Source organism: Pogoniulus pusillus, chromosome 16, assembly GCF_015220805.1.
Source record: "Pogoniulus pusillus isolate bPogPus1 chromosome 16, bPogPus1.pri, whole genome shotgun sequence".
Classification (NCBI taxonomy): domain Eukaryota; kingdom Metazoa; phylum Chordata; class Aves; order Piciformes; family Lybiidae; genus Pogoniulus; species Pogoniulus pusillus.
Genome location: NC_087279.1, coordinates 21,555,414 through 21,580,218, shown reverse-complemented (window position 1 = coordinate 21,580,218; position 24,805 = coordinate 21,555,414). Strand labels below are relative to the sequence as shown.

At 44.8% G+C, this 24,805-nt stretch overlaps 1 protein-coding gene across 2 annotated transcripts in view; it reads left to right on the top strand.

The window, feature by feature from the left end:
- Positions 1 to 24,805, top strand: part of FHIT (fragile histidine triad diadenosine triphosphatase) — a 921,710-nt gene that overhangs the window by 103,896 nt on the left and 793,009 nt on the right. For both annotated transcript variants that reach the window (XM_064156965.1, XM_064156966.1), the window contains exon 2: positions 5,371 to 5,419. The gene's annotated coding sequence lies outside the window, so the exon portion shown is untranslated. The remainder of the gene's footprint in view (positions 1 to 5,370; positions 5,420 to 24,805) is intronic.

Here is a 24,805-nt window from a genome sequence, read left to right as displayed (position 1 = left end):
TTGCATATATAGATCTTGTTCTGTTTCATGGTCACACACAGAGCCAATGCCTAGAAATGTTCTGGAGACAATTAATTTGCTTAATCCCTTTTTAGGCCATGCTTTGAATCTTGGGCTTGAAAAAGTAATGATGTAACACAGTTGTGCTGATTATTATATCCATACCCTCAGAGATACCAGTTCCATTTCTTGTCTTCTTCCAGCAACAGTCTTCCACAGGAACAGTCAGGTGCAAACAGTTTCCATATTTGCTTTTACAGTGTGGATTATGACACGTGGGAGTCAAACACTTTTACATTTGACCAGTGACCTGGCCAGCAGCACTGAATCTATTTTCTGCATAAAATCCTGTCCTTTGAAAAAGCCTTAGCACACACAGTGTGTCCTGTGCATAAAGTACTTATCTCCCCTCCTAGGATGGCAGTAGCAGTGATAAACAAAGAGATATTCTGGACAAGGTACTCTCTCACAGAGAGAGTGATTTCCCTTTGGAATGGGCTGCCCAGGGATGTGGTGGAGGCACCATCCCTGGAGGTCTTCAAGCAAAGCCTGGATGAGGCACTCGGTGCCATGGTCTGGTTGACTGGCTAGAGCTGGGTGCTAGGATGGACTGGATGATCTTGGAGGTCTCTTCCAACCTGCTTGATTCTATGATTCTATGATTAATGTGCAGGTGCTTTGAGCTTTTCTGCAAAAGAAACTCATGTTACTAATTAAGGTCTGTTCTTGTCATTTAGAGAAGATTTTAGTCTTGAAACAATTTTCATTCCCTTAATCATCACTTTTTTTTCTTTCTTTCCCATAAGCTGTTATTGTTGGAAAAGTGCCAAAGTGGCCTTTAAAAAGCCATTGGCAAATGCTTTTCCATGACTTTACTAGCAGACTGTGAATAGCAATGCCACTGGTGGTCTTTGTATCTCCTCCAAGGCTACTGTTGCTCTTTCAGTTCTAAGAGTCTTCAACAACATCCTTCTGTTGCACAATTCACATTTTCCATTTTATAATGCAGTAAACTCCAATTTGTTTCTAAAGCTATAGCATTCCATTAAAAGTAGCTATTGTGGCTGTGTGCTTAAATCCAGTTTTGGTAAAGCAGATCAGTTTCTAGATCAAGTGCATTTCTGCAACCTCTTTCTGTCAGGAAGCACTTGAGAGATTTAGTGGTTTCAGGAATCTTACTCTGTTATTGGTACAGATCAGTCGAGTTGAAGCAACTTCCCCATTCCAACAATGCTGGAATGGGGGTGTCAGTAGAGACCATCCTAGGTAACAGGGATGAGGGCTGCCTATGGAACAGCTGATTTTCAGACCTTTCTTTTATTGTAAGGCTAGTAAGAAGCTGCATTGGTGTAGAGTGTGCAGGATTCTTTAGCCTGGAGAAGAAGAGGCTCAGGGGTGTTCTTATTGCTGTCTACAACTACCTGGGGGGTGGTTGTGGCCAGGAGGAGGTTGCTCTCTTCTCTCAGGTGGCCAGCACCAGAACAAGAGGACACAGCCTCAGGCTATGCCAGGGGAGATTTAGGCTGGAGGTGAGCAGAAAGTTCTTCACTGGGAGAGTCATTGGACACTGGAATGGGCTGCCCGGGGAGGTGGTGGAGTCGCCGTCCCTGGAGCTGTTCAAGGCAGGACTGGACGTGGCACTTGGTGCCATGGTCTGGCCTTGAGCTCTGTGGTAAAGGGTTGGACTTGATGATCTGTGAGGTCTCTTCCAACCCTGATGATACTGTGATACTGTGAGATTTCTATCTGACTTAAAGCACTTCAGCAACTTGTAGAAGAAGGGCTTTGTAATAAGAAGTTTTAGCATTTTGACTTGGCTTTTTCTATACTTACCTCTTGTAACAAGTCTGGTTCTGTTTTATACATTTGCTTGATATCTAGAAAGGGATGTGAAATGTTCCTTATAGGCAGCTGGCACACAGAAATTGGAGCTATTGATTGCTTTGGAACAATTTTTGACATGCTTCATATAACTGTCTGGCAGGGTGTGATGGTTTGGGTGTTCCCCACCCCCCCACATTTTGGAAATCACCCAGACTAGACTCAGTGGATCTGGAAACTGAATGGAGCTTATATTTACAGCTTAGCACAATAGACAAGCAGATAGTTACAGTATATACAGTTGCATACAGAAATATACAAGGTAAAAGGTAATACAGAAACACAGCAGCCCTCTCAGAAACCTGAGTCCCCAGGGGGGTCTCCCAACTGCCCTTCCACCTTCTCCCACCCCTCTCTACCTTACCTTGTGCCCAAGGAAGGTTGGAGGGTCGGCCAGGGAGGTTAGGAAGTAGGTGGATTAATCAGACAGAGACAGCAGGTTAGGTTAGAGAGAGAAATGCAGCCCACAGCCTGGACAGAGAGTATCTCCCTCATCTGTGTTTGGATTCTTGTTCCTATACATCTCAGCAAGCCTATGAGTGAAGTAGACATCACTCTTGTTTCTCTTTTACAGCCTGTAAGCTCGTTCTTGTCACCAAAACATTCTAGCTAGCTTCAAACTAGCACACAGGGGGATAGAGAATATCCTTTATTTCATTTGGTAGTAGGTACTTATATCAGGGAAGAGATAAATAAGTGGCAGACATTTCTACTGATGGCTTGTGAAAGAACTACTAGAAAAAAGTTAATTGCAAATATTTATTTAGAAATCTTCTGATTCTACAATAACTGCCAGGACAAAAAACCCCAAGCTTCCATATCCACAGTCTGTGGCTATTAGTGTAACTCTGTAGTCCAGGCAAGAGTGGAGTTGATTGCCTTTGGTAAGTGGAAGGTCGAGTAGCTGAGACAAGATGAACTAAAAAAAAGGTATTTTTTGAAAAATCTTTTTGAGCATAATTTGTGAAGTACCTTCCCTTAGAGCTGTGCTACTAAGGGAAGGTACTTGAATAGCTCCAAGTGCAGGGTGCTGCACTTTGGCCACAACAACCCCATGCAGAGATACAGGCTGGGGTCGGAGTGGCTGAGAGCAGCCAGACAGAGAGGGATCTGGGGGTGCTGATTGATACCTGCCTGAACATGAGCCAGCAGTGTGCCCAGGTGGCCAAGAGAGCCAGTGGCATCCTGGCCTGCATCAGGAATGGTGTGGCCAGCAGGAGCAGGGAGGTCATTCTGCCCCTGTACTCTGCACTGCTTAGACCACACCTTGAGTACTGTGTTCAGTTCTGGGCCCCACAGTTTAGAAGGGACATTGAGATGCTTGAGCGTGTCCAGAGAAGGACAACGAGGCTGGGGAGAGGCCTTGAGCACAGCCCTACGAGGAGAGGCTGAGGGAGCTGGGATTGGTTAGCCTGGAGAAGAGGAGGCTCAGGGGTGACCTTATTGCTGTCTACAACTACCTGAGGGGAGGTTGTGGCCAGGAGGAGGTTGCTCTCTTCTCTCAGGTGGCCAGCGCCAGAACGAGAGGACACAGCCTCAAGCTACACCAGGGGAGATTTAGGCTGGAGGTGAGGAGAAAGTTCTTCCCTGAGAGAGTCATTGGACACTGGAATGGGCTGCCCGGGGAGGTGGTGGAGTCGCCATCCCTGGAGCTGTTCAAGGCAGGATTGGACGTGGCACTTGGTGCCATGGTCTGGCCTTGAGCTCTGTTGTAAAGGGTTGGACTTGATGATCTATGAGGTCTCTTCCAACCCTGATGATACTCTGATACTGTGATACTACTGCGTTTTGTTTGGTTATTTAAATTCTGTGGCATTATTTTCTGTTTCTCACATTGGTTGTTTTTTTTTTTTTTTGAGAAATATTCTGTAGAAGTGTGATGGTTTGGGAGTTCCCTACCCCCCCTACTCTTATGAAATCAGCCAGACCAGATTCAGCTGAGCTGCAAGTTAAGGAATGAAGCTTTATGTTTACAACTTAGCACAATATCTAAGCAGATATTTACTATAGTTACAGCTATATCCATAAATATACAAATTAAAGGCAATGCAGAAACACAACAGCCCTCTCAGAGACTAGAGTGCCCAGGAGGGTGTCCCAAACACCCTTCCACCTTCTTTCCACCCATCTGCCTTATCCCAGAGTTTGCCTTATGTGCAAGGTGAGGTTGGAGAATTGCAAAGGGAGGTTAGAAAGCAGAAGGATTAGTTACTCAGAAGCAACCCAGGGAGAAAGCACAGGCACTGACAAAGTGCCACACACACTGTGTCTTATCTGTGTTTTGTGTTCTTGTTTTTATACGTCTCAGCAAGCCTATGAGTGAAGTAGACATCACCACTGTTCCTTTTCACAGCCTGTAATCTTATTCTTCTCACTAAAATATTCCAGTTAGCCTCAAACTAGCACAAGAAATAATAGAATCATAGAATGGTCTAGATTGGAAGGGACCTCAAGGATCATCCAGCTCCAACCCCCTGATGTAGGCAGGGACATCTCCCACTAGAGCAGGTTGCTCAAGGTCTGATCCAATGTGGCCTTGAACACCTCCAGGGAGGAAGCAGCCACAAACTCCCTGGGCAACCTGTGCCAGTGTCTCACCACCCTCACTGCAAACAACTTCCTCCTAACATCCAGTCTAAATCTCCCCTCTGCCAGTTTGAACCCGTTAGCCCTCATCCTGTCATTACAAGACCTTGTAAATTGTCCCTTCTCAACCTTCCTGTAGCCCCCTTCAGATACTGGAAGGCCACTATAAGGTCTGCTTGAATCCTTCTCTTCTCCAGGCTGCAGAGCCAGAATCTCTTGTAGCCTGTCCTCATAGCAGAGCTTCTGCAGCCCTCTGAGCATCTTTGTGGCCCTCCTCTGGACTGGCTTGAACAGTTCCATGCTCTTCTTGTGTTGGGGGCTCCAGAACTGCACACAGTACTCCAGGTGGGGTCTGACAAAATCCTAGCAAATTAAGGATGATAAACATGGGGAATGTTACCTCTGGGAATATAAAAAATCTATAAAATCACCTCAGCTTATTTTTATACTGCTTCTAATGTCAGTCTGTCATCAGTATCAGAGCATCTAAATAGCTAAGTTTGGTTTGTACTCAGAGGTTATATTTGTGAGGGAGATACCCAGGGAAGCTCTGCCAGGCAGGATTGTGAGGAAGAGAGCTCAGCTCCAAGGGGTGCTGGACAAATAGCTCTTAGTGAAGCTTGTGAGAGGAGCAGCAGTTTATCAAGTGACTGTTCACATTTTGAGGTGAGGATGATCCTGAATACTTCTTGGATCAAGGTCTCTTAACAGCACACCACACAAAAGTGCAGTGCAAGCACTGGGGTTTAAGTGCCTTGTGCAGCATTAAGGTTCAGTAGAGAAATGTAATTAGGAGAAGTATTGGCTTATAGGTGGCCTCTACAAATAAAACAAATCAAAGCTTTGTGTTTATCCTGTGTGGCTGGCCAAGAAGTACTGAATATGATGTTTCTTGGTTTACAGATTAATTCTAGAGAGAACGTCCCTTAAGAAGTCAGGCTCCAAGGAACTGGTAAGTGGGAAATGTTTAATGTTTGATGTTCTTGTTTATGTCTTCCTGGTGTCTGAGCACTTAGCCTGCCCTAGTCTCAGCTTTCAAGTTTTAGTCTGGGAGAGAATGGAATTCTCTGAAAAGCTTTGCCTAATTAGGTGTTTAAGAAAAATACCAGATGTTGCATCCTGCTGTACAGTTGTGAGTACAGTGCAGAACTTGCAACTTTGTGAAGTGTTTTTGAAGTCCTCGTAAAGACAGTGCTAAATATAGGCTGAACTGGATTTTTTCCCCCCTTCATATTGATCTTTATCACTTAAATAAGTCACTCTAAAGTATGTCTTGGTGTGCTGCCTCGTAAGAGTTTAATGATGACTTCCATTCAGAGTAAGCTGTCAGCAGGTCAGAGATGCCTCATATCTTGGATGGAGTTATGAAATTTCCTGAGTTTATTACCCTTTGAAAATGATTTTTAAATGTCAAAGTTTCTAATGTGTACAAGGAATTTTAATTTAGGAGCATCTTCAAAGTAACACACAGTTTTCTCCTTGAGTACCACGTGAGTGATCAGATAGAAGTGTAAGACCTTTGCAGTATACTGTATTCAGCTATTTCTTTAGGTAGTTTGCAGAGGTGTGTAGAAGAAACAACAATTTCATAGTCTTTTCTGACCTGCCTTTTATGTTAAAAACAGTTTGGGGAAAAAAATGCTATCTAACTTTAACCCAAGTGGGGGGGTGAGGGGGGAAAGCACTGATGCTCTCAGCAAAGCCAACCTACTGGTTGTTTTCCCCTAGTAAATTCTGTGCTTTAATATCCCCTGAAAAACTGTGATGGTTTGGATGTTACCTGCTTCCCCAAACTTGAGTAAAATCACTCACCTAGACTCAGTCAATCTAGAAACTGGATGAGTGAAGCTTTGTATTTACACCTTAGCACAAGATACAAGCAGGTATTTACAATATGTACAGCAATAGACAAGTTAAAAAGTAATACAGAAACACAGCAGCCCTCCCAGAAACCCCCAGGAAGGGCTCCCAACCACCCTTCCACCTTCCCTCCACCCCTCTACCTTACCCCAGACTTTGCCTTTACATTTAAGGTGAGTTTGGAGGGCAGGCCGGGGTGGGTTAGGAAGCAGAAGGATTAGTCACACAGACGGTGAGGTTAGAGAGAGAAGTTCGTGCAGCCCCAGAGCTCAGAGAGCAACTCTGTTATCTCTGTTTATGTTCTTGTTCTTATACATCTCAGCAAGCCTATGAGTGCAGCAGACGTCAACATTGTTTCCTTTTCACAGCCTGTAATCTAATTCTTCTCACCAACATATCCCAGCTAGGCTCAGACTAGTACAACAACTCTTTGTTTGCTTTAGCCTTTAATTGGTACTCTCGTCTATAACATTAATTTAGTTACAGTATCACAGTATCACCAAGGTTGGAAGAGACCTCACAGATCATCAAGTCCAACCCTTTACCACAGAGCTCAAGGCCAGACCATGGCACCAAGTGCCACGTCCAGTCCTGCCTTGAACAGCTCCAGGGACGGCGACTCCACCACTTCCCCGGGCAGCCCATTCCAGTGTCCAATGACTCTCTCAGGGAAGAACTTTCTCCTCACCTCCAGCCTAAATTTCCCCTGGCACAGCCTGAGGCTGTGTCCTCTTGTTCTGGTGCTGGCCACCTGAGAGAAGAGAGCAACCTCCTCCTGGCCACAACCACCCGTCAGGTAGTTGTAGACAGCAATAAGGTCTCCCCTGAGCCTCCTCTTCTCCAGGCTAACCAATCCCAGCTCCCTCAGCCTCTCCTCGTAGGGCTGTGCTCAAGGCCTCTTCCCACCTCGTCGCCCTTCTCTGGACACGCTCAAGCATCTCAATGTCCCTCCTAAACTGGGGGGCCCAGTTCTTGTGTCTTGCAAAGTTCTGGCCTGTTGGTTCTTGGACCTCGGCCTCTGTGCAGCTGTAGTGCATTTACTTGTTTGTATTGAGTGTTTTCCTTGTCAGGTATCTCCAGCTTCAACTAGTGAGCTAATGTTTTACAGCATGTAGAGTGTTACAGATCAAAGAGGTGCCAAGGTTGGATGGTAGTCCAAGGCTGAAATTGTCCAGATGACTGGGAGGACTATCAGCTAATGATCAAAGGAAGTGCTTTTCTGAGCCCTTTCAGCATTGTGCTGTACTTGCAGGTGCACCCACAACTGTCCTACCAGCTGCTTGTAAAACCTGAAGGTGGAACATTGATAGCCCCTTCCACATTGTGCTGTACTTGAAGCTGCACCCACAACTGTCCTATCAACTGCTTGTAAAACCTGAAGGTGGAACATTGATAGCTCCTTCCACATTGTGCTGTACTTGAAGCTGCACCCACAACTGTGGGCTGTTCAAGGCAAGTTCTGGGGCTGTTCAAGGCAAGATTGGACGTGGCACTTGGTGCCATGGTCTAGCCTTGAGCTCTGTGGTAAAGGGTTGGACTTGATGATCGGTGAGGTCTCTTCCAACCCTGATAATACTGTGATACTGTGACACTGTAACTGTCCTATCAGCTGCTTGTAAAACCTGATAGTGGAACATTGATAGCCCCTTCCACATTGAGCTGTACTTGAAGCTGCACCCACAACTGTCCTATCAGCTGCTTGTAAAATCTGAAGGTGGAACACTGATGAATAGATTTTGCTTGCTAATAAGAAATGTGTCATTAATAGTATTAGATGACATAGGTATCAGTTTGTTGCTCTCTGCTTAATTCCTTGTGGAGGAGTATGAGATAAACAACGTCTGACAAAAGGTGTGATAAATAAGTTTAGTGATAAGGATTGAGGGAGAGTAATCAGGAAGTAGGTTGCTGATTTGGAAGCTTAAATGTTCACCTCCCTCACAAAAGTGATAGTTGTGGTGTTTAGATCCATTAGCAATAGGTCACAGTTGAGTTTTGAGGATAGCTAACGTAAAGCTAAAGGTAGTAAGACAAATAGCATGCATAATAAAACTCAGATATTATTTGGTATCTCATAATCATATCTTCTTCAACAGGAAATTACAGCAGCAAAGGAGAAAAAGAATTGTAAAAGGTTAAGTGACAATGATGTTTGCTTGAAACAAACCTCTTTGAGGTTGACAGTAGCACTGTAACTGACGGTACCTGATGTTCACCAGAGTCCCCTCACTGCTGTAGCTTTCTGTTGGTGCATATTTACATGGTTAGGTATTTGCAATGCATGCTAAGAAGTACCCTTCTTCAGAAGTTCTGACCTGCACCTTGAACTGATCATTGATGTGCTCTTTGGTCCTGAGTAGCTATGCATAAACTCATTAGATTAGACCAAACTAGAATCATAGAATCAACCAGCTTGGAAGAGACCTCCAGTCCAACCTATCACCCAGCCTTATCCTGTCATCTAGACCATGGCAGTAAATGCTTCATCCAGGCTTTTCTTGAACACCTGTACACTGCACTGGTTAGACCACACCTTGAGTACTGTGTTCAGTTCTGGGCCCCCCAGTTTAGGAGGGACATTGAGATGCTTGAGCATGTCCAGAGAAGGGTGACGAGGCTGGGGAGAGGCCTTGAGCACAGCCCTACGAGGAGAGGCTGAGGGAGCTGGGATAGGTTAGCCTGGAGAAGAGGAGGCTCAGGGGTGACCTTATTGCTGTCTACAACTACCTGAGGGGAGGTTGTGGCCAGGAGGAGGTTGCTCTCTTCTCTCAGGTGGCCAGCACCAGAATGAGAGGACACAGCCTCAGGCTGTGCCAGGGGAAATTTAGGCTGGAGGTGAGGAGAAAGTTCTTCCCTGAGAGAGTCATTGGACACTGGAATGGGCTGCCCGGGGAGGTGGTGGAGTCGCCATCCCTGGAGCTGTTCAAGGCAGGATCGGACGTGGCACTTGGTGCCATGGTCTAGCCTTGAGCTCTGTGGTAAAGGGTTGGACTTGATGATCTGTGAGGTCTCTTCCAATCCTAATAATACTGTGATACTGTGATACCTCCAGGCATGGTGTCCTTGTTAAAACTGACTTACAATGCTTGTGTATGAAACACGAATGATGTTAATAGTAACAAAGCCTCAGATGTAATCACAGATTTTGCATGACTTAAATTTCAAAAGATTTGATTCCATCATACTTTTACTTAGAATGTAAGCCTCTGATTTATTCAATCGCTTGCATTTAGCCTTCTCAGCTCAATCTGTTCCTCTGAACAACTGTTCCAACATTACAAGTTCTGCTTTATTTCTCGTGGCCCCACAGGAAAGAGTCTCTGGTTTTTGTTCTGCCACGTGAACAAGAATGCCAACCGTCTTAAATTGAAGTATCGATGCAAGAGAAGTTAATATTGGAAAATTGAATGACTTTCATGTGCTCCAAATGTGGGTTTCAAGACAGTTAATTTAAAAATTACATATCTCAGCAGATGTGTGGAATTTCTAATAGATTTCATCTTCACTATGAGCCATAATATATAGTTATATAAAAATTCTAGAAGTGTCAAGAAGGGAAAATTTCTCAATGCAAATCAATAACAATTTAGCTGTGGCCAGATCAGTTGTATTCATTTTTTTTTTTTTCAGTGAATAGGTAATAATGCTTTACATAAGCATTGCCATTTCTTTTTATATTGATTCATCTTAATAGTTCCTTCTAGTTATTAGCTTTAGTATTATTTGTTTGACAGTACCACCTAGCGAATGTGGCTGTTGTCATGAGCTGCAATGGAAGTTTCTGCTCAGACATGTAAGGTACCTTGCATGTAATACCAAAAGCAGGACAAAATATTATCTCCCTTTTACAGATGGCATGCTTAATGTGAGTATTTACCTTTGCTTTTAGGCAGAATTGTATGCTTCATGCTGCAAAATGTGCTGCCACAACTACCTTGTCACTAGTTCTTGCAATACTAAGTTTGAAGCCATTTGGATTATATATGTGTAAAGCTGCAAAAATATACAGTGATAGAATGGTTTAGGTTGGAAGGGATCTCAAGCATCATCCAGTTCCAATCCCCTGCCATAGACAGGGACACCTCCCACTTGAACAGGTTGCTCAAGGCCTCATCCAACCTGGCCTTGAACACCTCCAGGGAGGGAGCAGCCACAACCACCCTGGGCGACCTGTACAGTGTCTCACCACCCTCACTGGAAAGAACTTCTTCCTAACATCCAGTTTAAATCTCCCCTCTGCCAGTTTAAACCCATTGCCACTCATCCTGTCATTACCCGCCTGGTGAATGTGGGGCACGCTGTGGATGTAGTCTACTTGGACTTCACCAAATCCTTTGACACTGTCTGCCACAAGAAGCTCCTCGCCAAGCTGGCAGCTCATGGTTTGGACAGATTCACTCTGTGCTGGATCAAGAACTGGCTGGATGGCAGAGCTCAGAGAGTGGTGGTGAATGGTGCCACATCCAGTTGGCAGCCAGTCACAAGTGGTGTTCCCCAAGGATCAGTGCTGGGCCCAGTCCTGTTCAATATCTTTATTGATGATCTGGACGAGGGCATTGAGTCCAGCATCAGTAAGTTTGCAGATGACACCAAGCTAGGAGCAGGTGTTGATCTGTTGGAAGGTAGGAGAGCCCTGCAGAGGGACCTGGACAGGCTGGATGGGTGGGCAGAGGCCAATGGGATGAGATTTAACAAGGCCAAGTGCAGGGTTCTGCACTTCGGCCACAATAACCCCAAGCAGCGCTATAGGCTGGGGACTGAGTGGCTGGAGAGCAGCCAGGAGGAAAGGGACCTGGGGGTACTGATAGATAGTAAGCTGAAGATGAGCCAGCAGTGTGCCCAGGTGGCCAAGAGAGCCAATGGCATCCTGGCCTGCATCAAGAACAGTGTGGCCAGTAGGACAAGGGAGGTTATTCTTCCCCTGTACTCAGCACTGGTCAGGCCACACCTTGAGTACTGTGTCCAGTTCTGGGCCCCTCAATTCAAGAAAGATGTTGAGGTACTGGAACATGTCCAGAGAAGGGCAACGAAGCTGGTGAGGGGCCTGGAGCACAAATCCTATGAGGAGAGGTTGAGGGAACTGGGCCTGTTTAGCCTGGAGAAGAGGAGGCTCAGGGGTGATCTTATTACTGTCTACAACTACCTGAAGGGACATTGTAGCCAGGTGGGGGTTGGCCTCTTCTCCCAGGTAACCAGCAATAGAACAAGAGGACACAGTCTCAAGTTGTGCCAGGGTAGGTATAGGCTGGATGTTAGGAAGAAGTTTTTCACAGAGAGAGTGATTTCCCATTGGAATGGGCTGCCCAGGGAGGTGGTGGAGGCACCGTCCCTGGGGGTCTTCAAGAAAAGACTGGATGAGGCACTCAGTGACATGGTCTAGTTGACTGGCTAGGGCTGGGTGATAGGTTGGACTCGATGATCTTGGAGGTCTCTTCCAACCTGGTTGATTCTATGATTCTATGATTCTATGATTCTATGATTCTACAAGACCTTGTCAATAGTCCCTCCTCAGCCTTCCTGTAGGTCCTCTTCAGATACTGGAAGGCCACTCCAAGGTCTCCTCAAATCCTTCTCTTCTCCAGGCTGCAAAGCCCCAACTCTTGTAGCCTGTCCTCATAGCAGAGCTGCTCCAGCCCTCTAATCATCCTCATGGTCCTCCTCTGGACCCACTTCAACATTTCCATGCCCTTCTTGTGTTTGGGGCTCCGGAACTGTACACAGTACTCCAAGTGGGATCTGTGGAGAGCCGAGTAATGGGGCAGGATCCTCTCCCTTGCCCTGCTGCCCACACTGCTCTTTCTGCAGCCCAGGACACGATTGGACTTCTCTTGCTTTCAGCTGTACTTATACTGTACTGCAGTGCACCTCGAAGATGTAGCAGATTCTGTCATCAGCTTTATGCTTGTGGCAGGGACAAAAGAACCTTTGAGCTGCATGTTTTCTTCCTCCATTCAAAATAATCCAAGTACTTGGATAATTAGTGCTTTACTTGGTAGAAGGCTCTTGGATTCAGGATGTTCTGTTCTAGGCTTGAATAGAGTTGAGAGGAGGGAGCAACAGCTGCTATAGAAACCTAACTCCTTGGGGTTAGAGTAGCTTGTACTTCCACCTTCACAGTTTCTTTGGCACAGAATTTGTTTGTGAATCTATTTACATCCAGAGATTCCTCTTCTTTCAGACTTAGGAGTTGGTAGTATTTTCATAAAAGTGAGTTGGTTTGGGGGGGATGTCCTGGTAGGGTATAAATCCTGCCAGACCAGTTTAACCCTTGCTCTCCTCCTCCTGTTGCAGGTTCAGGAGTTGAGTGGATGAGCAAATCATGGAGGCTTTGGCCCCAGCAAAGCCCTGAGGGCTAGGAGCTTAGCACCACCAAGTCAGGTGTCTTGTGCTGCCAGCAACATGCCTGCATCGTCACACGAGGCAGGAAGCTTTGAATTCATTGGCCAGGACAATGATTCTAATGCCTATTGGCCAGTTTGATTTTCAGGCTGATGTATTTAATGAGGGATGATTTAGAAGCCATGCCCTTTTCAGTGCTGACTCTGCACTGTGAGGAGCACCCCATTTGCAGCTCATTTAACTGGGAATCATGGTGGCCACCTGTTTGCAGCTTGCACCAGCAGCTTAGCAGCAATCCAGTTCTTCTCTCATTCCCTCTGTTTGGAATACTTTGTATATTACCTCAGGGTCATAATCATGGGTTTGGAGGTGTCTTTGTACAGGAAATTTACTCAGGGATCAATGTGTCATGAGTAAATATGCCAGAATTAATGCTAAGACTCTATGATGGTTTGGCAGTTCCCTGCCCCCCCACTCTTATGAAATCACCCAGACTAGACTCAGCCAAGCTGGAAGCTAAGGAATGAAGCTTTATAGTCACAGCTTAGCACAAGATACAAGCAGAGATTTACAATATTTACAGCTATATCCAGAAATATGCAAGTTAAAAGTAATACAGAAACACAGCAGCCCTCCCAGAAATCAGAGTCCCCAGGAGGGGTTCGCAACTACAATTCCACCTTCCCCCTCTTTCCACCCCCCTACCTTAGGTGCAAGGTGAGGTTGGAGAGTTGGCAAGGAAGGTTAGAAAGCAGAAAGATTAGTTACACAGAAGCAGCCCAGAGCACCAACTGCAACAGAGACACACACACTGACACTGTCTCCCACTGTGTTATCTGTGTTTGTGTTCTTGTTTTCATACATCTCAGCAAGCCTATGAGTGAAGTAGACATCAACATTGTTTCGTTTTCATGGCTTATAATCAATTTTTTCTCATTAAAATATTCCAATTTGCCTCAAACTAGCACAGACTCTATAAGCATGGTTAGAATTTTCCTGGGTTTGTGTTCCTGCTTTCCAAGTTCTGATTCTTTAAACTGTTTAATTCCATGTTTATAAAATACCCTTTGTGCAATTACTTCCTGTTGACAGAAAATCCAAAAGAGTATTAGGGAATTTTCCTGTTTTTTAAAATATTGATAATAAAAATCAATATTCATACCAAAACTAACATTCATAATTCATACTTGATTATTGATTTTCACAATGGGGGTGGGTGGGTGGGGAAGGCATTGTAGAGTTTCACAGTGTCATGTCTGTTCACTGCCCATGTGTGTTGCTAGGTCTTTACCAAGTGCTAACAGAGCCTTGGTCGTCTTTTTGTTGAGGATATGAATAAAGTTTCCTGCCATGATGTGCTGGTTTGAGGCTAATTGGAATATTTCACTGAGAGAAATTAAATCCTTAGCTGTGAGAAGAAAGAAAAAGCCCCAACAGTACCCAGTGTCATTCATTCTTCTGCTGAGAAACACAACTAGTCAAAAACTAGATGAGACATTTCTCAGCTTGCAGTTCTGTTCCTTCTTTCTGGCAGTCTGGTTGCCTCTGCTTTAACTCTAATCCAACCTAACCCTTTTTCCTCTAACCTCCTTGTCATCTTTTTGTTTTTTTGACATCCCAGCTCAGATCTCTCTAGATTTATCACATGAGATATATGTGGGTTGATCTGGTTATTTCCGAAGGGAGGGAAAGAGGGGAAAGTGGGGCAGAGGAGGTTTGGGTTGGGAACCTCCTGGCAACCTGATTTCTGGGAGAAGTACTGTGTTTCTGTATTACTTTTAACTTGTATATAACTGTATTTATTTGTGTATATATCTGCTTGTAAATTGTGCCAAATTGTAAATAGAATACAATCATAGAAGGGAGCTGGGGTTGTTTAGCCTGGAGAAGAAGAGGCTCAGGGGTGACCTCATTGCTGTCTACAACTACCTGAAGGCAGGCTGGAGCCAGGTGGAGTTGGTCTCTTCTGCCAGGCAAGCAGCAACAGAATAAGGGGACACAGCCTCAAGTTGTGTTGGGGGAAGTATAGGCTGGATGTTAGGAGGAAGTTGTTGTCAGAGAGAGTGATTGGCATTGGAATGGGCTGCCCAGCGAGGTGGTGGAGTTGCCGTCCCTGGAGGTATTCAAGACAAGACTGGATGAGGCACTTAGTGTCTCGGTCTGGTTGATTGTCTAGGTCTGGGTGCTAGGTTGGACTGGATGATCTTGGAGGCCTTTTCCAACCTGGTTGATTCTATAATTCTATGATTCTGTGATTCTACATATAGCTTCATTCCTTAACTTCTATCTGTCTGAGTCTAGTCTGGGTGATTTCATTGTGTGTGTGGGGCTGGTAACACCCAAACCATTATAAATGCTATTTCATTTCTTTTTGGAATTGCACTCCAACATGAATCATAGAATCACAGAATCATAGAATCACCCAGGTTGGAAGAGACCTCCAAGATCATCCAGTCTTGAACACAAGTCTAAGGATGGGAAAAGAAGTTGTGCAGATTGGAAGATATTTGGATGCTTCCTTGTAAGATTGCTTTCTTTTACCTTCGTGTACTCTTACTTACAGGTAGTGATAGGTAAGTTAGTGAGAAGAAACAAAATGTGGAGGATGATGACCACTTTATCTCTGTGAATGTATGTCCCTAGTGTTTTATTCCTCTGCTCTTGACTCTAAACTACAGGATGTGGAACTGCTCTTCCACTGCTCAGGGCTCACTATGTTCCTGCAAAGCCTTATTCAGACTGAGCTCTTTTTTCATGGAGCCAGCCCTTGAGCAGCCTGATGATTAATGGGCAGGTTCATTGCAGCTCAATCTGCTCTGCTTCTGCTCTTGTCTGAGTGGTGGTGGCAGCTGAGTATAAAACAGTTTTCAAGACATTTTGGAGACACAGAATATGAAATACTAGCTTTTCATTTACCTATTCATCAAGAGGGAGTATAACTTGAACTATGACCCTCATTTAGGTTGTAGGTAAGAGCTTGTTGATGTAACTGAGCTCCCACTAAAGGACAATGTTGTTGTTAATTTAAGAACTGCATTAATCAGAAAGAAAATAACGTCTGGCTTTTTATTCATCAGCATCAAAAGTAGCTCTGAAAGAGTACAATGTGTGTATAGTTTGTATGTTTCATTGTCCATCGTTCAGTTCAGTGTATTTATATACTAAGGATGAGTGCCACTCTCATCTTTCTCTTTCAGCTGGGAAATAAGGCACTGTTGCTTAGAATGTTGCTCGTGAGATTGTCTGTCTGTCCCCACCTCTGTTTATCTTCCTCTCTCTCTTCTTTCCAACCCTCAAGCACAAAGTAGATTTTTGTCTTGGCTGTGTGTGATTCTTTGGGTGTTCCCTGCCCCCCCACCACTTTGGAAATCACCCAGACTAGACTCAGCCGGCTCTGGAAATTGAATGAAGCTTATATTTACAGCTTAGCTCAATAGACAAGTAGATATTCACAGCATATACAGTTATAGACAGAAATAGACAAGGTAAAGGTAATACAGAAACACAGCAGCCCTCCCAGAAACCTGAGTCCCCAGGAGGGGCTCCCAACTACCCCTTCACCTTCCCCCTACCCCTCTCAACCTTACCCCAGTCCCAAGGAAGAATGGGGGTTTGGCCAGAGGGTCAGGAAGCAAAGTGGATTAGTCCCAGAATGGAGGGTGAGGTTAAGAGAGAGAGGTGCAGCTCAGAGCTCCCCAGCAGGAGTAGCTGTGCCTTATCTATGTTTTGATTCTTGTTCTTATACATCTCAGCAAGCCTATGAGGGAAGTGTACATCACCCTTGTTTTCCTTTCACAGTCTGTAATCTAGTCCTTCTCACCAAAACATTCTAGCCTGCTTCAAACTAGCACACTGTGTTTTAAAGTTATTTCCCCAATGTTCAAGTTATTGGATTAAAAGCTATCATGAGAAATGCAGAATGCAAAGAATGAGCTTGAACTAGTCAAGGAGATTTGTATTCACACCTCACACAGGTAAAGAGGGACTGGAAAGAATGTTCTGGTCCTCCTGACCACTGTTGTGATCCCTGGTCATTTTATTGATGCAAATAGTTGTATCTTGCTATTGAAGGGCATGTTTCACATGCCAGCTCAACTGGCAGCTTCTTATGGTTTCTTCTGGTTGTGTATTTCTAATACTGTTTAATGCAAACACTGTTGAATGAGCACATATACTCTTAGGAGTACCACAAATTAATTCCCCTCCACTATGCACTCTCTCAATGGATTTCTCACAAACTGCTGCAGCTATGAGTGATTCCATGGTCTCCTGAGAAGTTTCAGATTAAATTCTGTCATGACTGTACTATTTTTAATTAATTTCACCTCCAAATTAATTTTTTTTTCCCAGTGCCAGTTTCTCTCTTTGGTCAGAAGATTAATTAGTTAATATCAAATTAATCAGTTAATGCAGTCAATGTTTAAAAACTTCATAAAAGTGCTAAGAATGGCTGCTGCAGATTCTGTATGCAGTATGGAAGTAAAGCTTCTGCTTTTAACAGGAAAAACAGAAGCTGCTTTTCCACATTAGTTGCTTGACTACCACTGTTGATTTGAATGTGACACATCCTTAGAATCACAGAATCAAGCAGGTTGGAAGAGACCTCCAAGATCATCCAGGCCAACCTAGCACCCAGTCCTAGACAATCAACCAGACCATGGCACTAAGTGCCTCAGCCAGACTTTGCTTGAACACATCCAGGGATGGTGACTCCACTACCTCCCTGGGCAGCCCATTCCAGTGCCAATCACTCTCTTTGTGAAGAACTTCCTCCTAACATCCAGCCCAGACCTCCCCTGGCACAGCTTGAGACTGTGTCCCCTTGTTCTGTTGCTGGTTGCCTGGCACAAGAGACCAACCTCACCTGGATACAACCTTCCTTCAGGGGGCTTGAAACACAAACCCTACAAGGAGAGGCTGAGGGAGCTGGTGGTGTGCAGCCTGGAGAAGGGGAAGCTCAGGGCAGAGCTCATTGCTGTCTACAACTACCTGAAGGGAGGCTGTAGCCAGGTGGGATTGGTCTCTTCTGCCAGGCACTCAGTGACAGAACAAGAGGACACAGTCTCAAGCTGCACAAGAGCAGATTTAGACTGAATGCTAGGAAGAAATTCTTCACAGGAGTGATTGGCATTGGCATGGGTTGCCCGGGAAGGTGGTGGAGTCACCATTGCTGGAGGTGTTTAAAAGGAGACTGAATGAGGCACTTAGTGCCATGGTGTAGTTAATTAGAAAGGTTAGGTGATAGATTGGATTCAATGATCTTAGAGGTCTTTTCCAACCTAGCTAATTCTGTGATTCTGTGATGTTAGAAATCTAGAGGCTATAATGCAGACAAATCACCTTGGTAAATCCCTCTGAAGGTGTCAGGGCTGGAGCGCTGAGAAAGAGAGAAGGAACAAAAAGGGATGACTCAAAGCCTCTTCCTATAGGAGAAGAGCTGCATATGAATGCTTATAAAGCTGTCAAAGACTTCTCTAAACTTAATGCTCTTAGATTTTCCTGAAAGCAGTGCTTGAGTGTGATTGCTTGGAATTTCTGGAAAGATGCCAAACTTTAAATACCTGTCACAAGTGGAATTTGGCTGTGTGTTTAAGTGCTTAAATTAAGACTGCTAGGTGTAATGGGATAGGTGTTCACTCTGGTAAATCTGCAGTGCTCTGAGGCCCCTTGAGATTAATTTTGTACGCAATGATTATCGCCACCATCAGCCTTGCTTTTAACTGTCTAAGTGTTTTGCATTAGCTAAAGCGAGGTAATGAAACATAATGCAGATTGATTTTAATAGAGGAAATAACATGTCTGGAAACGTTCAGGGTAGCATGGCAGTTCTGGGCTGTGCATTAGCTTATCCTGCTGCTATCAGCTGTCTTGCTGAGCAGTCGTAGAGTCACAGAACCGGTCAGGGTTGGAAGGGACCACAAGGATCATCTAGTTCCAACCCCGCTGCCATGGGCAGGGATGCCCTACCCTTGACCAGGCTGGCCACAGCCTCATCCAGCCTGGCCTTAAACATCTCCAGGGATGGGGCCTCAACCATCTCCCTGGACAACCCATTCCAAGCTCTCACCACTCTCATGCTCAACAACTTCCTCCTCACATGCAGTCTGACTCTCCCCATCTCCAGCTTTGCTCCATTCCCCCCAGTCCTGTCACTACCTGTGATCCTAAAAAGTCCCTCCCCAGCCTTTTTGTAGGCCCCTTCAGATCCTGAAAGGCCACAAGAAGGTCACCTGGGAGCTTCCTCTTGTCCAGACTGAACAGCCCCAACTCTTTCAGTCTGTGCTCACAGCAGAGCTGCTGCAGCCCTCTGAGCATCCTTCTGGCCCTTCTCTGGACACACTCCACACATCCCTCTTGTCACAGGGGCTCCAGCATTGGATGCAGTACTGCAGGTGGGGTCTCAGCAGAGCAGAGGGGGAGAATCACAATCCTCTCTGGAGGGGGAAATAAGTAAATCTGAGTGTAAGGGAAAGACAGAAACAGGCAAACAGTATACTCCAGGAATGTATGTTATGTTTTACATGTAGATTACTTTAACTGAGGGTAACTGGTACTAGATATTGCATCACTTGGAAGTTGTGTGCAGAAATAAATACACTTTTGACTAACCAATTGTATACGAGCTAGTTGCTTCTGCCTTGCACTTTTAAAATAGAAGTAGTGAGATCCTCTGTTCATCTAATCATCTTAACAGCCTTTCTCTGAACTTAATGTCTCCTCAGTGTATGTGTTTGGGACTGGATGGAGAGACACAGACTTTCACCAGTTTGGCTGCCCAGGGAGGTGGTGGAGTCGCTGTCCCTGGAGCTGTTCAAGGCAGGACTGGACGTGGCACTTGGTGCCATGGTCTAGCCTTGAACTCTGTGGTAAAGAGTTGGACTTGATGATCTGTGAGGTCTCTTCCAACCCTGATGATACTGTGTGATACTGTGTGATACTGTGTGATATACTGTGTGTGATGCATAAAGGTCAATCTGTTTATTAAAGCTAAGCCTGATACCTATAGAGTGGAGTTGGGTACAGGGGTGTGTACTTTTGATAGGCTTACAAAGCAGAGATGGGCTGTCCACATGCACAGAGGCAGACCTGACCAACCTCCCCCCCTTACTCCCCTTTGCAAGAACTTAGCCTCAACATTGCTTGTTCCCAGGGCTGAGCAGCCTGCCCTCCATGCTCATCTCAAAGCTCCCAAGGCCACCCATCTACAGCTGTGCCTCCTTATCAGTTCAGTTACTCAATCCTGCTTACTCTCCTTATTTTCTCAGACTATTCAGTTCTGCCCAAACCTTGGCACCCCTGCCAGAGCAGGACTATAGAATCTAGCTCAGGTTGCATAGGAATGAATCCAGACAGGGCTTGAAACTCTGCAGAGAGGGAGACTCCACAACCTCACTGTAAAGACCTTCTTCCTAACATCCAGTTTGAATCTCCCCTCTGCCAGTTTAAACCTATTCTCCCTCATCCTGTCATTACAAGACCTTGTCAATAGTCCCTCCCCAGCCTTCCTGTAGCCCCCTTCAGATACCAGAAGGCCACTATAAGGTCTCCTCAAATCCTTCTCCTCTCCAGGCTGCAAAGCCCCAACTTTTGTAGCCTGTCCTCATAGCAGAGCTGCTGCAGCCCTCTCAGCATCTCTGTGGCCCTAGGAGATAGGTGACAGCAAAAAAAAAATTGAATTACTAATAGCAAATGGAATTATTTCAAGTGAGTGACTGAATCTTTGCCAGCTAAATGGGTGTCAGAGCAAGTAATAGTTAACATGACTGGAAAAGATGTAATTCTGTCAAAATGAAGTGGCTCGTACAAACCAATTCTGTATACAAAGGAAGTCAGTAACAGTCTTAGAAAACTATCTCCTGCTGTGCAACGTTTAGTTTAAGAGGTTTAATGTTTGTCATTATTTAGAGATACAGAAAGTTCAGAAATGGTAGAGCTTGTGCTTAACAAGATGTTGATGTTCTGCAGTGAAGACAATGAGAGCCATTTTAATGGGACCTTTGGCCCTCTTTATTATTTTCAAAGAACACAGAAGTGGTTATATTGGAAATTGTTCACTCCAGTTGCTGCACAGACAAGGGAGAAGTGAAAAGTAGGGCACAGATTTCCTCTCAAACTCTTTTTTCCCCAGTTGTTCAGTGTTTGAATGAGGTGAGTTCTAAACTCAGTGGAGTAATGATTATTTGAGTATTGAAGGCTTCTGGGTAGTTTTAGTTTTATTTTGGTGCTAAAAGAAGTTCATTCAACTTCTTGTTTACTTGGCATGTCACATGCATGTGTTCAGCTATGAGTGTTAAATTGAATTAACTGAAGAAGCCAGGGTGGGCAGGAAGGGAAACTCCTTTGTGTTAAACATTCTTAATTATCTTGCTCTATTGCTGTGATGGTTTGGGTGTTCCCTGCCTCCCCACACTTTGGAAATCACCCAGACTAGACTCTGGCTCTGGAAATTGAATGAAGCTTGTATTTACAGCTTGGCACAATATGCAAGCAGGTATTTACAATATATACTGTTATAGACAGACATAGATGAGGTAAAAGGTAATACAGAAACACAACAGCCCTCCTAGAAACCTGAATCCCCAGGAGGGGCTCTCAACCACCCCTCCACCTTTCTCCCACCCCTCTACCTTACCAAAGATGTTGCCTTACACCCAAGGAAGATTGGAGGGTCAGCCAGGGGGGTTAGGAAGCAGATGGATTAGTCACACAGATGGCAGGTTAGGTTAGAGAGAGATGCAGCCCAAAGCCCAGACAGCATCTGCCTTATCTATGTTTTTTGTTGTTATACATCTCAGCAAGCCTAAGAGTGAGGTAGACATCAGCATTGTTTCCTTTTCACAGCCTGCAATGTAGTTCTTCTCACCAAAACATTCTAGCTAGCTGCACACTAGCACAGTTGATATAACTGGCAAAGTAGTGGAGCTTATTTTAAGTGATTGTTCTATTGCTGCTAACCCCTGCTTTCTTAAAGAATGACTTCTGAGTTAAAGAACTTCAAAGCTGTGCTGAGGATCTGGGTCTCCATTGATAAAAATAATACAAAATTCAATTTTCTCTTTTCTAACTGAGATTGCAAAGTGGTTATTGCAATTTTGAAAGCTGTTCTAATATTTTTTTCAGTGTTGTTAACCCATTAAATAGTTACATATTTATTACATTGCTGTGCTGTGTGATACAGAATCATAGAATCACAGAATCAGTCAGGGTTGGAAGGGACCACAAGGATCATCCTGTTGCAACCACCTTGCCATGGGCAGAGAGACACTACCCTAGATCAGGCTGGCCACAGCCTCATCCAGCCTGGCCTTAAACACCTCCAGGCATGGGGCCTCAACCACCTCCCTGGACAACCCATTCCAGGCTCTCACCACTCTCATGCTCAACAACTTCTTCCTCACATCCAATGTCCTAAAGAAGCTTAACTTTCCTGTACATGCATCAACAGCCAGAGTATGCACCCCTGTCAATAAACCCCAGCAACATCACCCCATTTCCACAGCTTCTGCTGTGCCTTTACCACAGGGTGCCCTCGAAATATACCCTCTGCATCATAGTCAGCAGTAGTGTTGGACCATACTAGCAATAAAACTCTCTTCCCATCATAGTTGTTGTACTCTTCCTCAAGGAACAAACAGTGCCATGGCTACCACTAAACAGCTGCTTGCAGATTTCACAGTTCAGTGTGAGGAAAGTGGCACTTCAGATGGCACTAAGCAGCAACTTATACATTTTGCTTTTCCTTAGGAAACCAAACGCACAGAGAAGCATCACATAGCAGTAACCTACACATTTAATCCTCTGGAGGAAAAAAAAACATCTCTGATTGTAGTACATAGTTCATACAACATGGCAAGAGCCTGTTCTATTACACCTGAAGGTATATTGGAGTTGCTTTTCTTACACAGAGAAAAATTTACAAGTTGCTGCTTAATGTTACCTTTTGGCATTCCCTTGCAAAGTGCTGAGAAATTGACACAGTTTCTGAACACTGAGGCTTTCACTGTGTAATGGAAAGCAAAACAAAAGTTTAGCTCTAAGTCTCATGGTGTGACACATGATTTTGTCCAGTAAGACCACTATTTTACCTTCAAGAACCACAGAATGTCAGGGGCTGGAAGGGACTTTGAAAGCTCCTCCAGTCCAGCTCCCCTGCCAAAGCAGGATCTCCTATACCAGACCACACAGGAATGTGTCCAGGTGGGTTTTGAGTATCTCCAGAGAGGGAGACTCCACAACCCCCCTGGGCAGCCTGTTCCAGTCTTCTGTCACTCATAGTGAAAAAAATTCCTCCTCATGTTTCCATGGAAATTCCTATGCCTCAGCTACCACCCATTGCCCTTGTCCTGTCATTGGGCATCACCCAGCAGAGCCTGGCTCCAGCCTCCTGCCACTCACCCTGCACATCTTTATAAACATGACTGAGGTCACCTCTCAGTTTCCTCTTCTCCAAGCTGCAGAGCCTCAGCTCCCTCATAAGGAAGATGTTCCCCTCCCTTAATCTTTGTTGTGGCTCTGCACTGGACTCTCTCAAGCAGTTCCCTGAGGTCCTTCTTGAATTGAGGGACCCAGAACTGGACACAATATTCCAAATGTAGTCTCACCAGGGGCAGGAGAACCTCTTCCAACCTACTAACCACAGCCCTTCTTAAACACCCCAGAATGGCACTGGCCTTCTTGGCCACCAGAGCACATTGCTGGCTCATGGCCAACCTTCCATCTACCAGGACCTCTCCGTTCATTCCCCCTTCACTATCCTCCAGCAGAATACTGCAGTCAGTTTGGGTGCTTTTCTTCTGAACATTTAGTCTGACATGTTGATAGAATCTTTCTGTTGATAGAATAAAGAACTTGACTACTAGAAACACTGCTAATTCCATTCAGGGCAATGATCAAAAGTAAGGCAGAAGGCATAGAAAAATTAAAACCAACAGAAAAGTCATTTAAAAAGCTATTACAATGTTTGAATTGCCTCTCCCTGTTACTTTGTGGAGTCATAGATGGTGGAAGTGTCTAGAACAACTGCCTGCTCAGAGCTGAAAGTGAAGCAAGTTGCTCAGAACCTGTTTCAGTTTGAGGATAGGACATTCTACAGCCTCTCTGTTGCACTACTTAATTTTTTCTTGCTGTGAAGAAGTTTTCCTTGCATGCTAAAAATGTTTCATGCTACAGCTTGTGGCTATTGTCTTTTGTCCTTTCTTTAGATAGAATTTGGAGAGCTGCTTACTGTCAGTAGCATAACTACACAAAGCAATGTGTAGGAAAGGATACTTGTTGATTTGCACAGATAAATCTGTTCCTGTCTGCTCCATAGTCTGAGTCAAATTGCAGCAAGGTGATTGAGTGCAGTCAAGTTTGCCAACTGGATTAGTTATCTTGCCTGCTTTCAATGAAATAAGAACATTTGCTGATCTACTACTAACAGGTTGCAGGTACTAACAGGTTGCAGGGAGCTTTTTAATGGCACTCGAAGAGATGACTAACAAGGAAACAAAAAAGAAACTTAGAAACCCATAAACAATTGCTGAGAATGAATCCTCATTCCATTGGCTCACTTGAAAAATCTGCTAAAATTAAGTTCTGATTCCTCCTAGCAGGAGAAGCAGCACCAGCGCACAGCAGGTGCCTGAAAGGAGCCTGAAACAGAGGCACATCTGCTTTCTTTTCTTCTAATGTAAGCATGTGAAGAAGTTCTTCACAGAGAGAGTGATTTCCCATTGGAATGGGCTGCCCAGGGAGGTGGTGGAGGCACCGTCCCTGGGGGTCTTCAAGAAAAGACTGGATGAGGCACTTAGTGCCATGCTCTAGTTGATTGGTTAGGGCTGGGTGCTAGGTTGGCCTGGATGATCTTGGAGGTCTCTTCCAACCTGGTTGATTCTATGTGGATTCTATGTGCTGTCTATAAACAGCCCAGAAGTGCAGCACGTTTCTGCCCACTGTTGTCAGAAAAAAAAGCCTGTGATAAAAAAATGTTTCTTTGTCTGTAAAAGCAAACAACCAGCCCCCCAAAGTGCAACAAAACCAACAGAACAAACAAAACCCCTCTCCAAACTAACAATCCCCTGCTCCCCAGCCAAACCCAACCCCTAGTCACTCGATTTCCTACAAGTAGGAGTGTCACTAAATGTATTATCAACGTGAT